Genomic DNA, 23,236 nt, shown 5'->3' with positions numbered 1-23,236 from the left:
CACCTCCCACTGTAGCCCTGCTCCTCAGCTTGTTTCCAGGCTGTCTCCTCCCCATTCTCTGTACCCCTGGCTTGAGGGGCCAGGGACAGCCAGTCATTATGACAGAGGCAGTCAAGGGATGAACTGGTTCCATTGATTAACATCAACTAAGCTCTGGTGCAAAAACTCCCATAATCAGGCCTTGACCCCTCCCCACTGTCAAGCATGTTCCCCTCTCCTGAACACGAGGAGCCCTTTGTCAGAAGCTCTCCTTCCACCAGTCCCAGTTTCGATTTCTTTATAACTAGTGTCACAGTTGTTTGTGTAGAGCGTCTGGTTTCCACTATTGCACTGAGAGTTCCTTATGGCAGTCCCTAGTTAGTCCTATACAACAGTCCACCCAGCACCACCTTTTGCAACACAATCACCTATATAGGTCAAACCAACCAACCAACCAACCAACCAACCAACCAATATGATTAGACCTCACCCAGACCATCTGGTGAGACTGGACATCTTTCTTACAGACACCTACCTAGGTGAGTCTGTTGCAACCTCCAGGATAAGAACCTCTGTTCTAGAGTGTGTTGGGCTCAGAAAGAGAAACACAAAGCAAGAAAAAAACAAACAAAACAAAAAAAAACAACACAAAATAACTAATTAGAACTACCCTTAATATCCACATGCTTCTGACTTTATTTCATGTACCTGTCTTTGATCAGGTACAAGAGTTGCTTCTTCTCTTGTCTTTGAACACTTGTTCTCTACAAAGCCCTAAGAATGTCTTTGTAAGACATAAGCAGAGCATGTCATTGCCCTGCTTAAACCCACAGCATGGTTTCCATTGCATTTAGAATATGGTATTGCTCATCTCGGCCTTATCACTTAGCTGGCCTCTGCCCATGTCTTCAACCCCAGCACACAGCACTCTCCAACTTTCTCACTACATTCCAGCCACACCAGTCTTGTTGTCCTTGAATTCGCTCTCCTTTGTAGTGTGCCTTGCTCTTCCTTTTGCCATCTGAGAGCATTTGCCTTAGAATGTTCTTTTTAAAAATATATATATTTTATTGATTTTTTTACAGAGAGGAAGGGAGAGATAGAAAGCCAGAAACATTGATGGGAGAGTAACAACGATCAGCTGCCTCTTGCACACCCCCTACTGGGGACATGCCCGCAACTCAGGTACATGCCCTTGGCCGGAATCAAACCCGGGACGCTGGAGTCCGAAGGCCGACACTCTATCCATTGAGCCAAACCGGTTTCGGCTGCCTTAGAATGTTCTACCCATAGCTCATCACACCACACTGTCTCTAGTTCCAGTATCAGCTCAAATGTCATTCTCCCAAGTAGATCCTTCTTGACTACTAATCAAAGTGGCAAGACCCCATGCATCATGTCATGTGACCTAGTCTTACTGCCTTTATAACACTTTTCACTATTTTAAATGACTATTCACTGATCATATTTGTCTATAACTATCTGTCTTCCAGGGATCTTAACATGTCTATTGTGTATTTCATTTGGTGCCTTGTACAACATCTGGCATATGTTAGGGGCTCAATAAAATATTTGTTGGGTGAAAGATTTACACTATTCTAATTGGTAAGTATGATCTACTTTACAATAATCCATTGAGTAATATTTCCAGGAACTTGTAGCAAGAAGTGGAAATTTTTTATATTTAAATTGCTAAGGAAAAGAAATGTAATTTTGCTAATTTAAGTATGTACTTTGTTAAACAATATTTCTAAGTAGAAGTTCTAATGTTACTTTAATTAGTAGACAAACTTATATCTATAATTAATACAGCAGTTATATGCAAATTTAACTGCCAATATCCCTAAATATGTTTTGTCTCCTTAAGCAGCTGAGAAACATCCTACCCCCTCCCCCATGTAATTTTGTTTACAGGATTATTTTGTTTAGCAGCCTCTTAATTCATAAAAACAGTATAAAAATAGCTATGAGTCTTGTACCAGATGAATTATCACTCATCACAAATCATTGAAAACCTAGTTAGTAAATGGTAGAATCATCTCACTATACAGCAAGTGTAGGATAGATAAGCCACAAAGTCCAAACCACTCTTCGGAAACAGAAAGCTGCCTTAAGGCCATCATTTTATTTTGCAAAACTTCCAGCACCTTCTTCAGATATTGGCCGTACCACTGAGAATGGCTTCTTAACGAACAACATTATAAACAGGCAAGCACCAGGAAGAAGATAACTTCCTGACACTGAGTTAAAGATCAGCTCTCCCCAACTGGAACAAGCCTCCGAACGAGCTCTTGAGGGCCAGGGATTAACTGAAGATAATCCTTAGAGTTTATAGACTTTCAGGCTCAGAGGAGCGAGCAGTGGGCAAATGGAAGAACAGGATTTCCCAAAGAGCATCCAAATCAGTGGAGCAACATAATATGCCTGCATGCTGAAGAGATATTTGTACATCCATGTTCCTAGCAACATGATTCACAATAGCTAAGGAGTGGAAGCAACCCCAAACATGCATCGATGGATGAATGGGTCAACAATATAGATACATACAAAAATATTATTCAGCTTCAAAAAAAAAAAAAAAAAAAAAAAAATGACACATGCTACAACATGAATGAACGTTGATGACATTATGCTAAGTGAAATAAGCCAGACACAAAAAATACTGTAGGATTCCACTTATAGGAGGTTTCTAAAGTTGTCAAATTCATAGAAATAGAAAGTAGAGCCGTGGTGCAGGGGTGGAGGGCAGGGAGGGAAATGAGAAGTCATTGTTACATGGGTTCAGAGTTTCAGTCTTGCAGAATGAAAAAGTTCTGTTGATCGGCTGTACAATGGTGCGAATGTATTGTACTTAACACTAGTGAATTGTACATTTAAAAATGATAAAGATAATAAATTTTACATTATCTTTTTTCACTACAATTAAAAAGTTAAAACTATAAAGAATAATGTTAAATATACGGAAAACTAACTATAACCAAGATTTCATAGGAATAATACTATTGTGCACCATCATAACATTACTTAGACTTTTCAACCTTCAGAAAAAATATTTACATAACTGATTCCTATCACTAGTCTGGTGATGTCAATTTTTCTCAGCCTCATGGTTTGGTATCATAATTGACAAGGATTGTTCCCAGTATGTGTCCCAAATCATTTTGAGTAAGCATGGAGATATTATGTTTGTATTTATTCTTTTATCTCCAAGAAAATTCTTGGTTTTCAAAAGCCCACTATTTAAAAAATAAAGTATAATAACACTGCACCTATGAAAAGACAACCCTACCCATCACCTCTCCTCCTACCTAACAATTATTCCCCATTTACTTATGTCCCCCTCCAGTCCTCATCCAATGGAGGCATACAGTTAAGTCTTCACTTAATGCCAACAATGGGTTCTTGGAAACTGTGATTTTAAGCAGAATGATGCATCACAAAATCAATTTTACCATAGACTAATTGATATTAACAAGAGTTGAGCTCCTATGGCATATTTCTGGCCACAAAAACATCACCAAACTTCTAAATTAAGACCTAAAACACTTCTAATATTAAACATTGGAATAAACGTGAGCTAGACATACACTTAAGAAAGATTAATGAAAATAAGATAATTATTTTCCAACCCACTTACTCCAGCTTAGAGTCACGGGAGCCTCTCCCGGCAGCTCAGGGCACAAGGCAGGCACCATCCTGAACAGGACACCCTTCCATCTCAGGGTGCATTCACACATACACACCCTCCCTCACTCAGACTGGGACAATGTAGATACATCTATCCACCTCACATGCACATCTTTGGGGTGTGGGCGGAAACCAGGGTATCCAGAGAAAACCCACAGACATGGGGGAGACATGCAAACACCACACTCTCTTCCCAGAGAGTGGCCCTTGCTGGGAATCTATTTTTTTTTCCTTTATTAATCTAAAAGCCTAAGCAACTGTCCAACCATTGCCCTGTTTTTGAGCAGCTGTGTAGGTTCTGCTCATACAGATAAAACAGCCTCAGATATGTAAGCCACTCTTGGTGTACTCGGTGTTTTAAATGATTATCGTTAGAGGGACAAGTTAGCGTACATGCAGAGCTGGAAAGGCCAATCCCGCGGTCCCTCACTGAGGAAGACCAAATCCACATGCTCATCACCCCTATCCTAGCTCCCAGGCAGCAAGATGATGAGGACCTCACCTCGTGCCACGTAGGCTGTGGAGCCACGGACATTTTTGATGAAACTTCCCTGTGTGGTTCACCCACATGCAGCAACATGTTTGTGTTTAAGTCACACATAAAACAACGATTTGAGTGCTTCCATTAGTGCATGCCTCAACTTCCTGGGTTCTGGGTAACGTTTGGAACCAGAGGACCCATTTGAAGGACTACGCTTACTTGGTTCTTTCTCTCTTTTCACATTAAGAGTGGAATTTGTTCACCTGTTATGAGGTTTTAGCACTTGCTGTTCCCTCTGCCTGGAAAGCTACCTTCCTTGGGCCTACTCCTACACGGCACGAAGATGGCCTTACCCAAGTGGGTTCTTTCCAGCCAGAAGACACTTAGATAAACAAAAGGAAGATCTGACCCAGGTTCCTCCCAAAGGCTCACCAAATGGCAAGAACACGGAGATAACACGCGGACCAATGAAGTCAACTTGGGGAAGGGGACTCCAATAATTGAAGAATGGGCATTATTTCTCATGAAGAAGAGAAGGCTCAGAGAAAGACACTTCCTGTCTTGACTGTACCAGGGAAGAGGAAGCCTTGGGGTATACGTCCATGGGGCATGAGTCACAGCTCAGTTGTAAGAAAAGACTCTAAGAATTGTGCAAGCACATAAAGACCCATAGAACAGCAAGTGACCTGTAGTAGATGCTCAATAAATCGTAGAAATCATTATTATTCACAGACCCAGCTTGAGTTCAGATAATAGACATACACACACACACACATACACAGACACACACAAAACATGTCTCACTGGGCTCTCTGGCACCATCCCTGCCTGGTACAGAACATTCTCGAGGTCTTTCTGCTTTTAATACAGATGCACATAGCACAGCTATTTAAAAATCAAGCAACTTGGACTGTCACTAATGAGGAGGGACTCTAAAAGACCTTTGGCCTCAGATCCTACTCCTCTCATGTACCTTGAGATCAGTTTCTTCCCACCAAGTTGCAGCCACAGTTCTAGCCTGGTTCTCCCACCCCCTCACCCCCAACCCCCTGGCTGGGGTCATCTGACCTTTGCTGCCTGGCATTCTTTTCTATTTTGGCAGTGACTGTCTGGATTTTTATTCAACCCTGATCTCCCCATCTCGGCTTCCCTCTGCTTTCATTTCTTCCACGGATAGCCAAGACTTCTGCCACCCCTCCCCTCCCTGGAGCCACCCATGGTTTTGGCGGACCAGTGCACCCAGCCTGGTCTTGTCGATCCGATTTTTAACTGACGGAGGAGGCTTGAGGACCGGGCTCACGGTGGCGTGACCACTCTCCTGGGTGATGCAAAGACCGAGCGGAAGGGAAGCAAGGCTCTCTGGAACGTGAGCACATCGCAGACCTGGAGGACAGGGAGGTATTTAAAGTGAACTGGAACCAACCTGCAGCATCAGGTGCGTTCTGCCTTCAAAAATAGCTGCCAGTTAGAAAGGGTTATTTACATATTGATTTCATGCTAACTTTGTAATGGAATGTGCTGCCTGCCTGCCTGCCTGAGACCTAACAACTGTCATCATAATTTCTTCTAAAAATACAGTCAGAGGGAAGCGCTCTGTGAACCCGCCACTGGAACGTGGGCACATTTCACAGCTATGGCTGCCCCTCCCTGCCTCCAGCAGGTCCGAATGCCCAGTGGGTGTTTTTGTGTGTGTGTGTGTGTGTGTGTGTGTGTGTTTTTGTCATTCTAGAAAACCTGTCTTGTTCTAAGGTGAGAGGATGCCCCTCTCCCCGCAGGGTGGCTGCTAGAGAAATGGCAGCTAGCCCCTTAGCTCCGTGGTCAGCAAACTGCAGCTCTCTAGCCACATGCGGCTCTTTGAATGTGGCTCTTCCATAAAATACCACCGCCTGGGCGAGTCTATTTGAAGAAGTGGCGTTAAAAGAAGTTGAACTTTAAAAAATGTGGCTCTCAAAAGAAATTTCAATCGTTGTACTGTTGATGTTTGGCTCTGTTGACGAATGAGTTTGCCCACCACTCCCTAACTCAAAGAATGGATGAGAGAGGCCAAGTCAGCCCACCCATTTCAGGGCTCCATCCTGGGGGCATGCCTGCCACAGTTTCTCTACCAAGGATGCCCAGTTCTCTCGCCTCCTAACCACCAGCTCCTGTGCTTCTCACCCCTGTCCCTCTGACCCTCTCAGGTCTGTCTCTCTGGATCCTGCAGTGTGGATGGATCCTTGGCAGGGCTGTCATCCTCCTAGGCAGGGTATTTGCAATTTAAATGCCTCTTTACCAGGCCTGATGGGGCTGGTTTGGTGGTGATCCCGGGCTTCTGGATGGCTTATTTGCTCCAAGCTAGGTGAGCCCAGTCCGAGGAGGACCACCTTCCCCAGCCACTCTGGGTGGGCGGGCGGTTGTGCGAGCAGATATATCGGCCAGAGCCCGCTGTCACTGCTGCCCGCTCTGTCTCCCGCGGGCCCCCACTGCTGGGGACAAATCTTTCATTCACGAAGAGTAGCTTGTTAGGCCAGCTCCGGGGACTCGAAAGCCACTTAATTAAATTGTGGAAAGTCGCTGGGCACCGGTGGGAAATTTGCACACAAAGACACGGTGTCTGGCGCTGCCTCTGCCAAATGTCCCTGCAACAAAACCGAGACCGTCCCCACAGCCCGGGCCCCAGCTCTTCCTCTCCGCTCCTGCCACCCCCCTCATTAGAGGGCATTTATGAGGGGATGTTTTCCCAGCGATTCACTGACAGGCCTTTCATTTCTCCCTCAGCAATCAAGGGTGGCAAGTATGGGCTGAGAGCCCTCCAAGGACTGATTGCTGAAAGAATTTCCAAAAGTAAAGAGTGTAAACAGGTACATTGAAAAAGCCTCTTTGGAACAATTATGTAAACATTCCGAACACTGTTTGAAAACTTTCACAGTGGAACTGTCAGATCGGAGCATTCTTGTTTAATTGGCCGCACAATGGCTGCCCTCAGCCACCCCAGCTCCCTGCAGGCCGAGGGCAGGGACAGAGCGTTTAGTGGGGGGTGAGGGTGGGGGGCTTCAGATAAAGAAGTCAGGGAGCACACCATGCACAAATGGCTCACTGTCAGGCCCTCTGCGTCTTCCCCTGTGTTCTGGCTCCCTCGCTTCTAGGAGATTCTCCTGGGAACAGGGCAGGTGTGTCCCTTTTTCTGGCTGGGTTTCCCCAGGACCTGGTCCAGTGCTCCAGTTGGCCCATAGTCCTATGTGCAAGCTGCTCTTAGATTTATGTCTGCATCATTGACGTTTTCTTTAAAGCATCAAGTGATCGTGCTGAGATACCAAGCAGAACTGTGGGCAAGTTCCCCCTCTCCCAGGAACGGCTCCTCACTTAACTTTCTCCCCTTTCTACTCTAGTTTACTATTTTCCTTTCTCTGTCATACAGCTGGGAGTCTTACGATGTAGTAACTTAACCACCAGTGTCCCTGACGAGCTTACTAGAGGTTGGAAGAGTTTAGGTTACATGAGCAGACTGCCAGGAGACACTGAGGTTTGAGGGGACTTTTACCCATGTCCTCTCTTGAATCAGCATAGCCAGTGTCAGGTATTTGGGGTCCATTCAGCTTGCGACCACCCCAGTTTTTCAGGGTTTATCTTGGTAGGAATGTGCTTCTGGCAAATGGGGCACGGCTTATTATTTTTTTTAATATGTTTTTATTCATTTGTAGAAAGAAAGGAAGGGAGAAGAAGAGAGAGGGATAAGGAGAGAGAAAGAGAGAGAGAGAGAGAGAGAGAGAGAGAGAGGGAGGGGGAGAGAGAGAGAGAGAGAGAGAGAGAGAGAGAGAGAGAGAGAGAGAGAGAGAAACATTGATTGGTTGCCTCCCATACACACAGGGCATGCGCCCTAGCTGGAAGTCAAACCAGAGACCTTTCAGAGTACAAGACGATGCTCAACCAACTGAGCCACACTGGACAGGATGGCATGACTTGTTTTTAATTTTTAAAAATTGTTTCTTAAAAGCCAGGGGGATTTGTTGCCAGATGGAAGGGGTATTGGGGCAACGGGTGAAAAAGATGAAAGGAATTAAGAAGTACAAATTGCTTGTCATAAGCATAGTCATGGGGATGCAAAGTACAGCATAGGGAATATAGTCAATAATACTGTGATAATTATGGATGGTGTCAGATGGGTACTAGACTTATCGGGGTGATCGCTCAGTAAGGTATATAAATGTCTAATCACTGTGTTATACACCTGAGACTCATATAATATTGTATGTCAACTGTAATCGGAAAATAAATTAATGAAAAAGGAAAAAAGCCCACATGCTCATGGGAGGGGTGGGCACCTCGCACCAGCACAGTGAAGTCTTACGAATGAAGTCCAGGCAGAGACACGGGAACTGGTATGAAAGCCACGTGAAGAACCAGGCCACACATCACATTTGCACTGCGCTGGTAAATGCAAAAACAATGTCAGCGTGTGACAAAGGACTGGAAAGGGCCACAGTAGCATGAAACACTCATTCTAGGGAGTGTGGGTGCTGGCATGTTTTTCTCTCCAAGACCATCCATCCTTCATATCATCGCATGGTGTTGTCAAGGCAGGGGATGCTGTAAAGCACCCGTGTACATACAAGGCCACCCCAGCACCCCGTAGAGTGCCGTGCACACCAGCCTGCGGCATTGTGCATCCTTCCCAAGCACGTGGATCAGAGCTTCGGAGTAAATTCCTCAGATTTAGAGATGGAGCTGAGGCAGGCGCACCTGCCTGCTGAGTCCCCAGAAGGCAGACACAGGATCGTAACTACAAGATAAGTCAGAAGTGCAGTCGGTAGAAATGGGGATGATCAACAGGGTCCGTGGCAGAGCAGGAACTAGAGAAAAAAATCACTCCCTGTCCCGTGGAACTCCCTGCCAGCAGAAGGGCTCAGAGGCTGTCTTGGAACTGGACCCAGATTCTCTGTGTGAATTGAGCGAGTTACTGAGGCTGCTGCATCCAGGATCCAACCTGCATATCCAATCACCCCTAGGGTCCCACTGAGCTTTGGCCATCATCTTTTGAATTCTAGCCTGAGCTGGCCAGAGTGGCAGGTAGCCAGTGTTCAGAAGGTGGCCTGGGCTACAGATTTTCCCTACACAAATAATCACAGGTCATCCTTTGTGCTGTGTGAGTCTTTATGATCCTGTCTCAGGCTCTCTGACCGCATCTTCTACCATTCCCACCTCCCTTCATTCTGCTCCAGCCACGCTGGCTTCGGTGGGTCCTTAAACAGGTCAAGCCTGCTCTCATTTCAGGGCCTTTGCACGTGCTCTTCTCTGGCTAGAATGGTTCTCACCCTAGGCACTTGGCTGGCTCCCTCACTTCATTTAGCTCTTTGCTTAAACGTAACCGCCTCACAGAAGTCTTTCCTGCCCACCTTTATAAAATAGCACCCCAGTCATATTCTGTCCCGGCTTTATTTTTTCCTTCTTTGTGGGCTTGTTTTTCATCTGTAGCCCCTTCCAGAATGGAAGCTCCATGAAGATTGGACTTTGTTTTGTTCACTGATGTATCTTCAGCACCTAAGCGTGCCGGCACCTAGCTGACACTTACTGCCTATCTGCTGAAAGAATGAATGAATGAATGAACAAATGAATATTGTATTTAATTTGAACCTTCTGACAGCCCTGCAAGAAAAGAAGATATGGTCTTTGTCTTAGCTCTGAAAAACGTGAAGCATAAGGGCAATAAAGTACTTGTCTGTCTTCATAGAGAGTTGAGGGTGGGAGAGGAACCCAAGGCTTCTCCATGACTCCAGAGTCATCCCTCCTGCCCTGGGGGAAATCCCCTGCTGGGAGACCTCCTGTAGGGTTTAGTGAAGAGCAGCAGAGCCCAGGAGGCCCGCCCAGAGCAACATGGCATCAGGAGGAGCAGGTCTAAAGGACAAGGAGACAGAGAACTTGGAGGAGCTCAGCTCTCTCAGCACTCACACCTGTCCAGTGGCCCTGAGTGTGCTTTCCATCACAGCAAAGCCCGCACCTGGGACCATGCCGTACCTTGTTGGCTCTTGAGTTGGTCAAAGAGTCTTCAGAAATTCCCGGGCATGAAGCTAGACCACCTGCGTCCTTGGCCCAGCCTCACCATCTTCTTACATATATGATAAGGGCCAGTTGCCTGCCCTACTGTCTTAGAAAGGGGGGATGAAACGTAGATGCAAAACATGTTGTAAATGAGGTTCACAGAGGGGACCTGCTTTCATTTGGAGAGCTGCAGTGGTACAGTGGGAAGAGCACTAGGAGGGGAGTTTTGAAATTCTTGCTGGAGTTCCAGTTCTCATCACTTAGACGTTCTGTAGTGGACAAGCCTCTCAGGTCCTCTGGGCCTTGGTTTTCTCAGCTATTAAGTGGAATTAATAAACCCTGCCTCACAGGGATGCCATGAGCATTTCGGTGACTTGAGCTTTGTCAGTTGAAGGGCAATGTGATCTGTTAGGGCACGATACATTCTGTGCACATGACAAGCCTAGGAAATCACATGAATAATGGGAGAAATAGGAAACTAACCAATCAAGGTTGAGAATACTCACTCTCTCTGCCTCAACTTTCTCATCTGCAAAGTGGGGATAATGATAGGACATAGCACATATGATTGCTGAAAAATGTAATAATGAAGCGCTCAGGACCCTGCCTAGCTCATGGAATGCTCTTAGTAGAAGTTATTGATTGCTGCTGTTGCTATTATTATAGTCTATAATAATAAAAGCATAATATGCTAATTAGATTGGATAACCTTCCAGAAGGAGCCGGGGCTGTAAGGGAAGCCCAGGTCCCGGGTGCTAGAGAGAAGCTGGTGCTAGCAGCTGGTGTAAGGAAGGCCTACTCTTACATGAAATTTGTGCATTGGGCCTCTAGTTTATAAATAATAAAATATCAACTATGAAGTTGGGCAATGTCAATTAACCATTCCACATCTACCCTCCATCTCAGGGTCCCTCTCGAGGGGTTCTGACTCACTTGTCATTTCAGCTCCCTCCTTTGAACATGCATCCCAGCCAAAACCTGGCTCTAGTTCCCATACATAAAAAACATTTAAGAGGTAAAATATTATAGTGCCTTTCCATGATGAGAAGAGTTTGCTGATTCACACCTCTGTGTGAATTAGTAAGGAAGTAGGAAGCTGTGAAATCATTGGCTTAATAAAAGTTAACTCTCTGTGAGGTATCCAACCTAGAAATTCCAGTGGTCCCTGGAGGGAGGGACAAATGCCTGCACCTACAGGTTGCTTTTAACTGTAGAAAAGAAACAGATGTCTTTTCTGAGTTTACAAAGGTAGTGCCAGGCCCAGGGCTGCAGATATAAGGAGGCAGATTATAGTTCAATATTAGAAACACTTTCTACCAAAGGGATGCCTGGAAAGGAAATCGCCTGATGCTGGAGGATGCAACCAAGTAGAGGCTCCTGTTGCAGAGATTAATTCATTGGGTAAAGGTCTGACGAACAGTACTTTTAAGGTCTCTTCTAATTCTAAGATTCCATGACTCTCCAAGTGTATAAATTATCTGTTTAGGAGAGAAGGACGTCAAGCTGGCCAGAATCTCAGATCATGATTATATGTGCAGAAAACCAAAATTGCTCCACAGTTGCCTTTGGCCATCTCCATTACAACAGCAAATCCTATATAATAAAAGCCTAATATGCTAAGTGCCTGGTCATCCGGTCGGCCATTCAACCAATCAATGCGTAATATATTAATGATATGCTAAAGCCGCTCAACCGCTCACTATGATGTGCACTGACCACCAGGGGGCAGACACTCTGACCAGTAGGTTAGCTTGCTGCTGGGATCCGACTGATTGAGACTGAGTGCGATGAGCCAGACACGCCCTGGAGCCCTCCTGCAGTCCCTCCCCGGCTGGCCAACCTTTATGTCCTTCCCCAGCCCCAATCATGCACCATTGGGGTCCCTCAGTCTAGCCTGTGCCCTCTCACAATTCAAGCTGAAGGACTACCCTCCCCCAAGTGCATGAATTTCGTGCACTGGGCCTCTAGTGAAATATAAAGACCTCTTTCTTTTTGCTTCCAATCTTATGGTCACATTCTCTTGTCTCCTGCACAGGAAGCCAACTGGAACCAACACGCCCCACCAGCTAACTTGCTGCAGGTGTGGATAACGTAGAGGGAGGGCTATGGTTATGCTTCTCACTTCAGCTCATCACAACTTTATTCATTAGGCAAATGCTTACTGAGCCGGGTGCTGGTAGTGCTGAGCCAAGTAAGTGTGGCCCTTGTCCTCAGGAAGCCTATAGAATGGTGGAACATTCATAGACGTCAGCAAGCCTTGTGGTACAGAGAAAAGGGTGTCTAACTGAGACTGGAAAGGCTTCCTGTAGGCAGTGATTGGGCTGCATTCCAAGGTCACACAGGAGTTGGTTATGCCAGGTTGTCCATTCAAATTTTCTGCAATAATGGCAATGTCTTACAATTTACCAAGATGCTGGCTGCTAGCCACATGTGGGCTACTGAGCAGTTGAAATGTAGCTGGCGTAACTGAAGAACCGAGTTTTTAACTTAATTAATATTAAAAGGTGGCTGGATTGGACAGAACAGGTAGACAAAGGGTGAGGGGAGGTTGTGGATGCCATACCATGGAATTTCAAGGGAGTGGGCCCGGGGACAAGGCCACTTAGAGCATGGAAATCGGCACAGCAAAGAGAGCAGAGAGGAGCCCCAGAGAAGGCTGACAATGAACCGAAAAAACCAGGCAAGCAAAAAGAAATCTCGGAGATTAGTGTCACTGACACAGGGAGAGAGAGTTTCCAGGGAGCAGTCAAGAGAGTCAAATGCCACAGCACTAACAGGTGACACCGAATCTGCAATTAGGAGACCGGGGGAGTAAATTTAATGGAGTGTTAGGGCTTCACGCCCACCTGGATTTGGCAATTCAGACCAGTTCCCGAGGTAGCCTGCTCCCTGGAGACCCAGGGCCCTGTGGTTTTTAAACATTTTGGAGTTTTAAAACACTTTTTGGAGTCACAAATGCCTTTGACAATCTAATGAAACACTTGCCTCCTCTCTCCCACAGATAAAACGTTGCATTTCATTTCAGGGGCCCCCTAGAGCTCACCCACAGACCCCCTGGTTTAAAAAAAAAGTCTTAACTGCTTAGTATTTATGTGCTGAGCTCTCCCTGCAGATATCTGAATTGAAACCAAATTGTCAGCTTCCCTGGAATCTAAACCTTGGGTTCCTCCACCCCAGAGGCCCGGCTTGGCACTGCTCAGCCCGGTTCATTCACATTTCTGGGCTTATTGTCCTGCTGCCTGTCACTCAACTCCAAGCCATTACACAAATTAGCATCTCTAAAGCCTACCTCTGCAGCCTCCGCCTGGAGACGGGTAACTAGTATTTCCCAGGGTCTTCAGCCTTGGACACAAAGAGGTCACAAAAGCCATTAGGAAGCTAGCCACGCCCCCACAGTGCCCAAAAGACTGAGTGCGCCCTGCTCCAGGCATCTGAGAGCTTGTGGCCCAGGGCCAACATGTCACTTTCCCTTCCCATCAACAGTATGGGCTCACGAACTATTATGGCCACTCTTCTCGTTCTTGAACATATCTAGGAATAGCTGAATGAGCTGAAGAGTCACAGCTTTCTCACAACTTAGAACCCTGATATGGTTTGGGCCATGTAGTCCAAAGAAGGAATGTGAAATCAATGTTTTTTCAAGAGAAGAGAGACCAGGTAGGGACAGGGGAAGGAAAAAAGGAAGGGTCACATTGGTTCTATATGTTGGATTCTTTTTTCTTTTTCTTTTAAAAAAAATATATTTTATTGATTTTTTACAGAGAGGAAGGGAGAGGGACAGAGAGCCTCAAACATCGGTGAAAGAGACACATCAATCAGCTGCCTCCTGCACACCCCGATTGGGGATGTGCCCACAATCAAGATACATGCCCCTGACCTGGATCGAACCTGGGACCCTTAAGTCCACAGGCTGACGCTCTATCAACTGAACCAAACCGGTTAGGGCTAATATGTTGGGTTCTTAAATCAGTCTAAGTTGTTAAACCTTTATATTATAGAATGATAGAACAGTTGCCAAAACCCACTTAAAATACTACCACTTGGGGGCGGGAGGAGCAGCTGGGGAAAAGGGGGGGACATCTGCAATACTTTCAACAATGAAGATATACTTAAAAAAAATTTCTACCACTAACACTGCTACTGCTACTACTGCTCATAGTGACCACAACAATGGCCTCACATGCTGCTGATCTAAAAGCAATTTCCCCCAAAGTGCCTTCTGGCTAGGTGACTGTGCTCTGGCAGAGCTCAACTGGCCATTCCAGCCAGCTTACGCTTGGCGACTGTTTCTGAAAGCGTGAGGAAGCCAGCAAACTTCCCCACGAACCCACGGCGAACACATTCACACGTTAATTCCAGAAAGCTAGCTGTTACCACTCACAGCATCAATACAGGCTGGGGCTCCCCAGAAGGTGCTGGCTGTTCCGAGCTGCAGCGAGTGCGATATGGCCCTTTCGATTTCACAGACATCCTCTCCAAGTACAAACACACACACTCACACACACAGGCACACGCGCACACCCACTCCCTCAGCAGGCTGCGTGGTGTGGTGCGTGCCGTCAGGAGCCGTGTGGGAAATGTGCAATCACACCTCACTTTCGGAGGCAGTGAAATCTTTCTTGGTTTGGGAACTGCAACAGTTTGCGTGCTGAGAGGGTACAGGAGGTTCCCAAGCATCCGCGTGGAGCTGGGTGCTCTGGCACAGTTCACCTAGCTCCCGCTTTGCCAGATCCCGGAGGCACCCGCACAGCCTGGGGAAGGCCCGCAACAGAGCAGAACAGAAATGTGGTTCTTGGTAGTTTTCTCAAAGATAATTCGTAGGTTTGTTTAGTATTTGACAGTTCACACGAATTATTAATATTTCATATCCCGTTTGGTTCTCCCAGAAGCACCTGGAGGAATCCCAAACAGGAATTATTGAACTTAGTTTTCAGAGGAGGGAAATAAAGCGCAAAGAGGTCAGTATGGTAGTAAGTGTTAAAGAAAAAATTTTCTGACACTTACTTAAAAACTAGTGACCCGGTGCACGGATTCATGAACATTGAAAGGAAATTTATTAGAAGGTGGCCAGCTGGGTAGGACGGGGCTAGACAGGCCAGACACGCCCTGGAGCCAACCTCTCAAGATCCCTCCCAGCCAGCTGCACCTGGGGCTGTGCTGCAGCTCAAAGGGCATATTCAGAGTTAACAGGGTTCCTGGGCCTGACCTGCAGGGACTTAGCCAAAATCAGCTCTCTGACATCCCCCCTGAGGGGTCCCAGAGTGTGAGAGCTCCCTCCTCACTGGTTCCAGGGGGCGTCACCTGAGAACCGCTGCTGCCAAGTCACAGCAACTCGGCTCCTGCGTTGAGCATCTGCCTCCTGGTGGTCAGTGCACATCATATCTATCGGCTGGCCAGACAGTCACTAAGCCTTTTACATATAGAGACAGTAAGAAAGACTTTATTCAAGACTATTGCAACAGGAGAGAGTGTTGGGGTTCAACTTAGCAAATACAGCCACGACAGCTGAGGATTTATAGCCAAAAAATGAGGGGCTCAGTGGATGAAAAATTACTAAGAGGATATGTCAAGGGTAGGGGAAGTCTTGTTAGAAACAGGCAGGGAAGTAAGGATCAAAGGTGAGGGATAAAGCTCATGATCAGATATCAGGGTAGGGGATTCTCGTTAAACCGAATTAGGAGAATTCTTGCTACAATTTAGCTCTGCAGAGATAGACACAGAAAGCCAAGGTTGAAACCTAGTCAAAAAGAGTGCTCAGAGGAGTTTGACTAAAGTTTGGTCAAGGAGAGAATCTTTGTCTGAAGTAGTAAAAGGATTAAGACCAATATGTACTGAGGATTGAACTGGTCGTTCCATCAAGGAATACTAACATATAATCCTGGCTCCCAGACTAGGGGCCTTTCCCCTGGGTTGCCCTTATAATAATCATAATCTCAACATTTATTAGTAACTTTACAGCACATGTAGTTAGATGTAGAATTCCATGTGGCATTTCATTCTTTTCCTTGAACTAATACTAAGATTGTATAATGTTTTCTATTTATTGATGACAAATCTTGATTGTCCTTCCAACCAAGAATTAAGGAACTATTAGTTAGAAATAAATTTTACTTTTAGGTAATATTGATTGAAATGCCTTTGGGGAACAGATGATGGTATCATATTTTGGCCTCAATTTGGTTTGATTATTCCATTCATGTCACCTTGAGAGAATCTCTTCATGGAGACAGGGGGATGGTCCAGCCTGGTGAGCTCCAGAGTCATGTGCTCACGTTAGAGCCCAGCTCCACCACTTACTGCCCATGTGACCTCAGACAAGATCCTTAACCTCTCGTAGCCTCAGTTTCCTCATTTGTAAAATGGGAATAAGAATAGTACTCTGTGCTCTGTTGTGAGGGTGGAAATGTTCTGTTTAAGGGACCCACATAGTGCCTGTTACATGGTCAGAGCTCCAGAGCCATCAGCTATCTGACCCAAGTCCTTATCTGGAAAATGGTGATAGCAGCATGTCTCTCCTGGAATCCGTATGATGATGGTTGCAGGTGTGCTTTGTGGCCTTTGAGCCAGTGGAGAATAATATCAATATGTAGAGAGGATTGAACTGGTTGTTCCATCAAGGAATACTAGCATATTTCCTGGCCCCCAGGGCATCCATCATGCTGCTCTCCCAGTCACAGTGTGGGGAGTACAGGGCGAGGAAAGAGCGCCTTTGGGGTCTGAGTGGAGCAGCCCTGGTGGAGGGATAGGTTGGTTTTAGATGGTAGGAAATAAGACGACACTCTCCAAGTGAAGAGCCAGAACGCAGATGGAAGTACTCCGGGCAGGGGTGCACCTTTCGACAGTCAGCAGCTAGAAGTTGGTTATTTTAGAAGGAGGACACTAGGAGTTCAGAAAGGGTCTTCCCTCCTCTCCTAGAGTCTGCAACTGAGGTACTGCCCTTGACTGGAATCAAACCCGGGACCCTTCAGTCCTCAGGCCGATGCTCTAGCCACTGAGCCAAATCGGTGAGGGCTAATATGTGGGCTCCTGTGCATGGAGTTAAGATATTCACTGGTATCCTCTGTCCTTCCTGCCTGAGGTCTGGACCAATTGAAAGAGATGTGGGTCAGGAAGGTGGGAATTAAAATGTTGGCCTCATTACTGATCAGATTGGTTCTGGAAGGTATGGCTTGGTCATGGGTGACAATGAGCTTTTTAATATTGAAGCCCGGGATTGGGCCCACGACCCAGTGCGTCACTAGGATGGCTGGAGAACAGTCACCCCTGCTTTCACTGCTAGGACTGCCCATGGGCAGGTTCTCTGCTGAGACGCTCCCAAAATAATGGGGGCCGGAGGTAGGGATGAGAGAAGAAGGAAAAGCTACAAGCCAGGTTTCTATCCAAATTCAACAATCAATTCACTACCCTCCACCCTGGGGGCCAAATGAGTAACATCAATTTAGGGCAAGAGTATCGCTTGCCATCCTTCCCCATGGAAAGAAACCTGAGAAAGAAAGCTCCCCCAACAAACAGTAACAGCAGTGCCCTGGCTCACACACCAAAAAGTTGCGGGTTCAATTCCTGGTCAAGAAGTGTACAGGAGGGCATCGACTGATGTTAAGCTCACATTGATGTTTCTCTCTCTCTTCCTCAAAATCAGTTTTAAAAAGCAGTATCCTCAGGTGAGGATTAAAAAAAAAGTAACAGCAGCAAAAACAAAGAAATAAAATCCCCTGCTTACTAAAGGTCTATCCATGTTCAAGAGACTTTATGAAAGGAAGTGGGTTTATATTGATATTTGCAAAGTTATAACAAATTATAAGTCATTATTAGAAACTAGAGGCCCAAATGCATGGAATTCGTCATGGAGAGTGGTGTCCCTCAGCATGACCTGCACCCTCCCCAACCTTCAACCCCTCAGGGGATGTCTAACTGAGGGATCGGGTCTAAACCGGCAGTCGGATATCCCTCTTACAATCTGGGGCTGCTGGCTCCTAACTGCTCACCTGTCTACCTGCCTGATTGCCCCTAACTGCTCTGCCTTCCAGCCTGACCACCCACTAACCAGTCCCCTGCCAACCTGGTCACCCCTAACTGCCCTCCCCTGCAGGCCTGGTCACCCCCAGTTGCCCTCCCCTGCTGGCCTGGTCACCCCTAACTGCCCTCCCCTGCAGCCCCGGTCACCCCCAACTACCCTCCCCTGCTGGCCATCTTTGACCACATGGGGCAGCCATCTTGTGTGAGAGTGTGACGGTCAATTTGCATATTACATCTTTATTTTATAGGATATGTTTCTTAATAGACTATTACTTGATTCTTTCCCTCTTCTTCTCCTCTTCCTCTTCCCTGTTCTCTCTGTCCCTTGCTCTTAGAAGCATACTCATTCCCTTTTGCCCAATTTATTATATAAAAGTTATTTTTAATGTCTCCTCCCCAATTTCAGCTGAGATATTTCTTTGCATTCTTCTTCTATTTTCAGAGGATGCACATCTTTCTGTCACATAGAAAAAGCTAACTTAAGCATGCATAAATAATTCTAAGTCCTGAAAACTTCAAATCTCAGTATTATCCCCATTCTTCCTGCCACAAAATAAAAACCTAAAATATAATTCTCAGTTACGCCTACATTTGGCAGGTGTGGGGCTTCCCCAAAAATATATTTTTCTAAGTATAATTATTTTAAGCACTAGCCCCAGAGAAGTGTAGTATTCAAAAACACAACACTACAACCTTGGTTCTCCAAAATTAATGTTAGCACATTAAGCTTTATAATATAGGCATGAGTTAGTCTCAATCCAAATCATTGATTTCCATTTCTCCTCTTCTCCTTAAGACAAAATTAGGGGCCTTGGCCAGGTAGCTCGTTGGTTCAAGTGTCGTCCTGATACACCAAGGTCAGGACACATACAAGAATCAACCAGTGAATGCATAAATAAGTGGGACAACAAAATTCTTTCTGTCTCTCTCCCCTCTCCTCCCCCCTTCTTCTGTCTCTCTCAAATCAACAAATAAAAAAGAGAAGAAAAAAATCAGGAAGAGCTAAAAAAAATAAATAAATAAATAAATAAGAGAAATCTCCTCAAAGACTCTCTACTGAAAGAAAGAGATCCCTTCCAGTAATCAGCTTTCAAGAACTGTGGCTTCTTTTCCAATGATTAATCATACACACGACAAGTCTGGGGAGAAATGTAAATTTAAGGAAAAGTACATTTTGATTCAATTCTAACATCATATTTCAAACACGGGATCAATAATACAATTCTACCAGATGATCCTCTCTAACCCTAAGTATCAGGACAATAATATGGGGAATTGGGGGATACTTTAGAACCACCAGGTGCCCCCTCCTTGTTAAAACCTGGTTGAAGTGGCATGCCCAAGGCCACCAGGAAGGAGGGCAGAGCAGGGACTAGAACCTGGGTCTCATCTCCTAGCCCTGTGCCTTCCCTGTTTCATGCCTGTTGTCAGGTTCTACTCTAAAAACCACCAACACATCAGAGCAGAAATTGGGGTTTTCATCTTAGGACCTATGATAATGAAATGCCAATCAGTATAAATAAAAGACACCTAGAAATAAAACTATGGAGTATTTGGAACAGACTTGGAATCTTTACAACATTGCTCCCCAAGAAGTCACGCACTCTCCTTGCTGGAGGCGGCCCCAGAGTTGTGTATCCCTCCCGAGGCCCATCAGCCCACCCTCCCAAAGTATAACCCTATTTACCCCTGCTCTAGGGGAGCACAGCTTACTCTCCTCTAGTGAAATTTTTAAAATATATTTTTATTGGTTTCAGGGAGAAAGAGAGACATAGAAACGTCAATGATGAGAGAGAATCACCAATCGGCTGCCTCCTGCATGCCATGCACTGGGAATTGAGCCTGCAACCCTGAGCATGTGCCCTGCCAAGGAATCAAACTGTGACCTCCTGATTTATAGGTCAACACTCAACCACTGAGCTATGCTGGCAGGGGCCCGGCTCTAATGAAATTTTTGCTTTTGTTTAATAAAGAGGAGGACCTCCAGCCTCATGCATTTGTCAAGTTCCAGGAGATGGGATTGATAACAATAAACCTGCATTTCTGCACAATATGTGATTTCCAAAGACAGAAGCATAACACAGAAGGAAGCACTGTAGGCGGCTTGCCTTGGCTGCTACTGGCTGTGCCCAGAATCCTGGGTAAGACCGGTGCTATTTCTGACCCTTGCACTGGAGGTAATATGTCTTCTCAATTAACTCCTTATTGTATCACGCAAAAGAAAAGCACGACAGAGCCTGCACGACACAGCTTCGTTAGTTCTTCTAAGTGGTGACCAGTTCCAATGCCTTCCAAGTCCACTTTAATTTAGCCTATGAGTTTGTTTGTACATTTGCTCATAGAAATATAACACAATGGAGCCGAAATGAGACCCAATGGCTACATTACATACATATTCTGCTAAAAACCTACATTACCCAAATGCCAGCAGTTGTGTTAATTCATCTACAGATTTGGGGTCAGAGGTTATTCTTTTCAGGTTAGAAGAGGGGATATAAAGGCAGAGTGAGGAGGGGCATTTTTGCCTAAGGTAACTTCCACGGAGGAGAAACAGAAACGCCTGTGTTGGAAGCCCAGACTGCAGGTCTCAATCGAGGACTCAACCCCACCTGGTGTCTCCAGACACGGGTTCTGCTGTAATCATGACATGGGGAGGAGGGGCGAGGGGATGAAGGAGGATGTCACAGGCAGTTGTCAAAGGGATAGTGAGCTATACTTTGGGAACAAACACCTTGACTTTGCTGAGGCATAAACTTCACAGCAGGAAACCATTATTTCGGTGACAGAGCTTTGTTCGGTTGACATTATCTCTTAATTATCTGCATAAGAATGCATTTGTCAAGTTTCGGGAGATGGAATTGATAACAATAAACCTGCATTTCTGCACAATATTTGAATTCCAAAGGCAGAAGCATAACACACACAAGGAAGCACTGTAGGCGGCTCATCGTGGCTTCAGCTGGCTGTGCACAGAATCCAGCCCCATAGCTATAGCAAAGCCTGTGATCCGCAGCCACGCCCAGCTACCAGGCTGTCAGAGTCTAGGGCCACCAGGCCGAGGCAAGACTCCTGGAACGTCTGGGCCAAACGGTCCTCATCTTGGGAAGACATTCTTTGTTGCACTGCCAAAAATACACAGCCGGTCTGGCTGTCCTGGCCACATGTGCCACCACTCTCCGGACTGTGAGTGATCATCATGGAATATTTGACTCTGAGGCACCTCCTAGCCTAAGACAGCAGAACACAGAAATTCCAGCTCCTTCCACCCATCCTTTCCCCACCCACAGATGGCTCTAGCTTCTCCCTAAACAGCCACAGTGCTTCCTCTTCATGACCCTGAGGCTTAACGAAAAGAAGGACTTCCTGCTTCCAGAGACTATCTTTCCTGCAGAATATTGTCCAGGGCAAGTGCCAGCTGTGCTCAGAAATGTGGCAGAGCTTCTGGGCTTGGCTGATCGAACCTCTCTGTGAACAAGGCTCCTTCCAAGAACCTTTGATCCTTTCATTCTGCCATGGAATTTAGAACATGTTCTTCAAGGGGCAGGAACACATGCTATTTCAGAGTCCCCACTCAAAGGCATCGAGGCTTATGGACACATTCTACTTCCGTGACCTGCTCTGATATTCCAGCGTTTCTGGGCTGGGTGTGCAGGTTGGTGTCCCAACATGACCCTCAGTACCGGGAGCCAAGGACGGAGCCTTAGAGATTAGCAGCATTTAAAGGATAGGCCATTGGCAAGGAATCCACAGAAGAGGCTGGGAAGGAATGCACCTGTCTGCCCACACCTGCCCCTCCATGCCTGGGTCAGAGAGAGCATCCCAGGAACCAGGAAACTGTCTGCGGCAGATGGTTGCAGAATGGTCTCCGACTTGTTTACACCTCCCTGCATCCACACCCATGGGTAACTCCCTCCCACACTGACGGAGGCTGGCCAAGGTGAGTTGCATTAGCCAAAGGGACCAATACGATCACAGCAAATACCTGAAAAGCACTTTCTCTTGGAGCCCTGTGACTGCCCCCATGAAAAGATACCCTGGCTAGCCTGCTAAAGAATGGGAGGCACCTGGTCCATCCCCCCCAGCTGACAGTCTGCCAACCCCCAGACATGTGAGTGAGGCCATCCTGGATCAGTCAGCTGTAGCCAACTCACCCACTGACTGCCATGCATGGGTGAGCTCAGCAGGAATCAATCCAACAGCCCAAACCAGAAGAACCACACTGAGTGGTTTGTTTTGCGTCCATAGATAATAATCAATGCACTCACCAAGATGAGTTCAGATTAGGGATCCCAAGCGTGATGGTTGATTTTATGAGTTAACTGGACGGGGCCACAGGGTGCCTAGACATGTGGCCAAACATTATTCTGGGTGAGTCTGGGAGGCCATTGCTAGATGAGACTAATGTTGGAATTGGTAGAACAGATTGTCTTTCCTCTGTGGGTGGGCCTCGCCCAATCCATTGAAGACCCAGACAGAGCAGCAAGGCTAAGGAAGGGGGAACTTTTTCCTGTGAACTGGAGCTCTCTACTCCGGCTCTGTCCAGCTCTCCTGGCAAGCACAGGTCTCCCCTGCCCCTGAGGTGTCTGACACAGCCTGCAGGTGGGACCGGAGACTCTTTTGTTCCAATTGCAATCACCAGTGACTTCCCACTCCCTGGCATGGCCACCATTAGCTCCTCTGCCCCTGCTCCTCCACCGTGGGAGTGTAGTCACCGTGGAAATGCAGTCCCTCGCTACGGAGGAAAAGGGCGAAAGGAGGAAGCTTAGGTCTGATTTATGTTGCACGGGTGCCATCTTTTCCCCCCTTTTCCTCCCCCCACAGAACTGAATCCAAAATAAATGCACAGGCTTGCCCATTCCTGAGTTTTAATGGAACTAATAATCTGCCTGCGGAGTCCCAGCTCTGTGACTGCTTCCATTCTGGCTGGTGTTAGATTGCATTACTATTTTCATTTGTTTTCATTATTATTAGCTTTTAGCAATGAAATGGAGTTAAAATTATTACAGTTTGTAACATGCTTTTTGTACTAATAATTCAAGTACTTTCGAGTAGGAGCTG

This window comes from Pipistrellus kuhlii, unplaced genomic scaffold (genome assembly GCF_014108245.1).
Source record: "Pipistrellus kuhlii isolate mPipKuh1 unplaced genomic scaffold, mPipKuh1.p scaffold_m20_p_2, whole genome shotgun sequence".
Taxonomy (NCBI): Eukaryota; Metazoa; Chordata; class Mammalia; order Chiroptera; family Vespertilionidae; genus Pipistrellus; species Pipistrellus kuhlii.
The sequence above is the reverse complement of the archived record's forward strand: the minus strand, read 5'-3'. Positions refer to the sequence as shown.